This window comes from Loa loa, assembly GCF_000183805.2.
Source record: "Loa loa unplaced genomic scaffold supercont3.212, whole genome shotgun sequence".
Lineage (NCBI taxonomy): Eukaryota > Metazoa > Nematoda > Chromadorea > Rhabditida > Onchocercidae > Loa > Loa loa.
In genome coordinates, this window is record NW_018108392.1 from 101,395 (window position 1) to 104,783 (window position 3,389).

Genomic DNA, 3,389 nt, shown 5'->3' on the forward strand with positions numbered 1-3,389 from the left:
TATATATATATATATATATATATATATATATATACTTAATAATTTAATATAAAAAAATATGTATTGTGCGTATACTTGATAATTTAATGTAAAAAAAATATATACATTTATAAAATAATATTAAATTATCAAGTTTAATATTTATAGTAACTTGGCGGCAAAAGATTCCACTGATTTCTTTTTTTAAAGTAATTTCAAAAGGTACCATTTGTTTTTCGTTTGTTATTGCAGAATTCTTCTCTTTTTTTTATTGGCGCAATTTTACATCATAGCATTCTATAGCTTACACTATGTAAATGTAAGGACGTTTGGAAAAAAAAACAATGAATAAAGAAAGAATTTAATTTTCTTTCGCTTATACAAACCATAGCAGATGACGAGACTTCGTTGTTTTCATTACATTAAATGAAGAATGCGTTTGCTACAAGTATGTTGCATTGTTACAGGGACATATATAGGCTTGAAGGAAAAAAAAATTAAATTTTTACCCGTCACTATGTTCATTGCTGTTTTTTTTCAATTTAAGAAGAATGAATGAAATGAAGTGAAGACTTTTCTTATATTTTTCCATTTTCTTTTCTATTAGAAAATAAAAATTTAACTGAAAAATGAATTTACACTATTAATTTTGTATAGCTTTTAGTTTTGTTTTTGTTTTTTGTTTTTTTTTCTTTTTTGCCGATATGAAAGATGAAATGATGGATTCATTCATTTCTGGTTACTTTTTGTTTTTTCTCGCTTTTGAATACTTTTTCGACTAAACTTAAATTGCAAAAATTTTATTTAAAAAGTTTGGACACATGTTAATCAAACTAATCAAGTATTGATCGTTCTTTTGAACAAAAGAAGGATTTGATATACAAGAAATGATTGAGAGGCAGTAGATGCTGATGAAAAATAGTATACCTCTGATGTAGATTTATTGTAAACATGCGATTATGCTATGATATCTCGGGGACATCAAGGGGTACTGAACTATTTTGAAAATTATGTAATAATTCTTGTTGGTAATAATTTGTTAAAATTATGTAATTATTCTTGTTATTCATTTTAAATGGTTATTGTGTGAATGGCTGGAGTACTGCTAAAGACAGTTTTTTTTGCTTTTTAAATTTTGGTACTTTTAAATTCATCATTACTGTCTACTTGTTAACTTATTAATCAGTAATGTCCTTCTATATTTGCAACAAGATAAATATTTCAAACTATGTAAACCTGATGCAATATTTTTGCGAGTGTATATTAGTAGGTGACAATGGCAATTGAACAACTGGGACTTTAAATTCAATATTTTTTTGGAGTTTACTATTTTCGATTTCCTGCATTTTTTGAATCAGTAAACTTATCCCGGATTTTAAGGCTTCAAATACTAGTATCCCATTCAAAAAGGCATAGCAGCAAATGATTTGACGAAAAGCTGTGATAACAACTGGAAAAGCAATCAGTAAAATTTGACTTAAGAATTTATCGCCGTTAGATCCAGCAGTAGCAGTCTCATAGAAAGGCCGATAAATTATTATTTGTGAAAACTTTCATAAGACTTAAACTGGGAAGTCGGAGAGAAGAAGATTTTGGATGCTAGCATGAAAAAAATAAGCAAGGATGATTTGGAATGCCGGAGCAAGAAAAGCGGAATTGGTCAATTTTGACCAGGGAACTATGAAATGATGATTATCCATCCATTACTTATAACAATCAATTGATGATGAATTAATTGACTGTACTCATTGAAGTTGCTAATATTTATACCAAATATCAAAGTAATAAACTTATTTCATTTTTGAATTTTTTTACTTTCTTTTTCAATTTTTTTTATTTTTGTTTTTTTTGAATTTTTTGAACTTATTTTTGAATTTTTCTCTGAATTTATTCACATTGAATGTTCATCGATTTGCTCACTTAATGCAGTTTTGTTGTAATTACATTCAAATGATTTGCATAATGAAGAGAAATTGCCACCTCTTCGTTGTTTTTTGAAAGTACTTTCAGGTCAATATTTGTTTACTAATTGAGAGTCAATTTGTAAACAAATATTAACCTGAAATTCAAGTAATACTTTAAAATCCATGCGCAACAAAATCAACACCATATTTACAAATATTCTTTCCATTATTTTTAGAATTTTTTTTTGTTAGTTTAATTTTAGGTAGCAATGACTCCACTGCTTTTATTTCTTGGACTATCCTGCATTGCTCACATTTCATCACACCTACTTCGAGCACATCCACATTTCTATACTATCAGGAAGTTTTCATTGCGTAATTTGAGGAGATTTTCAGGTTTGGTTGAGATTTAAATTTAAAATTCATGAAAGCAATACATCAATATCATCATTGTTGTGCGAATGATAATGCTTATAGGGAAGCTTATCAGATCAAGATCAAAAGAGCTTTTGAGATTGAGTAGCCATGTTAAGATTTTCAGGTTTGGTTTGACCGTTAACTCCATAATTTTCGGCTTATTTTAAAAAAAAAAAAACAATTCCACAGAAAAAATTTAGGTGAAAATGTCGATGATACGGCAATGAATTCAAAAAATGGACAAATATTAACTGAGGAACGGACACAATTGACACAGCTTAACAGGCTTCTCAAAAAACCGGTTTTCAACTTTGCCAATCTATTTCGGCGTACTTGACCAAAAATAATCCACTCATCCTTTTTCATTCCAATTTCACATCTATGATATGATTGCAAAAATGAAAATAATGATATACAGCAGAGAAAAATATCATCATCGTCATAATCATTACCATCATTGTCATTATCATCATCTTCACTCACTGTTAATTACAGTTAATCAGGAAATGATCTCATTACGACCTATACGATAAGATAAAATATTATGTGTATCATTAATGAATTAATAATAATTTCTTCGTTTTTCTTTTCTTTTTTTTAAACAATCATAAATTTTCGAACAATGTATGGACACTTTGTATCTGTTATGTGATGGAAATGAAAAGAAATCATTAAATGAAAAACTGCTAATAAATTTTTGTGCGAATAATAACAAAAAAAGAATATGGAAGTTAAATTTCTCATCAAAAAGAAAAAAAAAGGTCCTAATTAGCAAAAATTATGAAAAACAATATGGAAATGAATAGGTAATTGGAAGAGTCTTTTGTTTTTTTTTTCTTTTGTGGAAAAAATTAAATATCAAAATGAATAGTCTATTAAAGGCAGTTTATAAAATAAGAAATGCAATATGAAATGTACATATACATATTATATGATAGCATTTAAAATATGCAAAAAATCATACCGTTCTAAAATTTAATGCTCAAACTTTCCATACTTCCCAAAAATAATTAATGCTATTATTTAATTAATTACAGATATTTTATGAAGGCAAATATTTGTAATCTAAGATGAACAACAATTATTTTT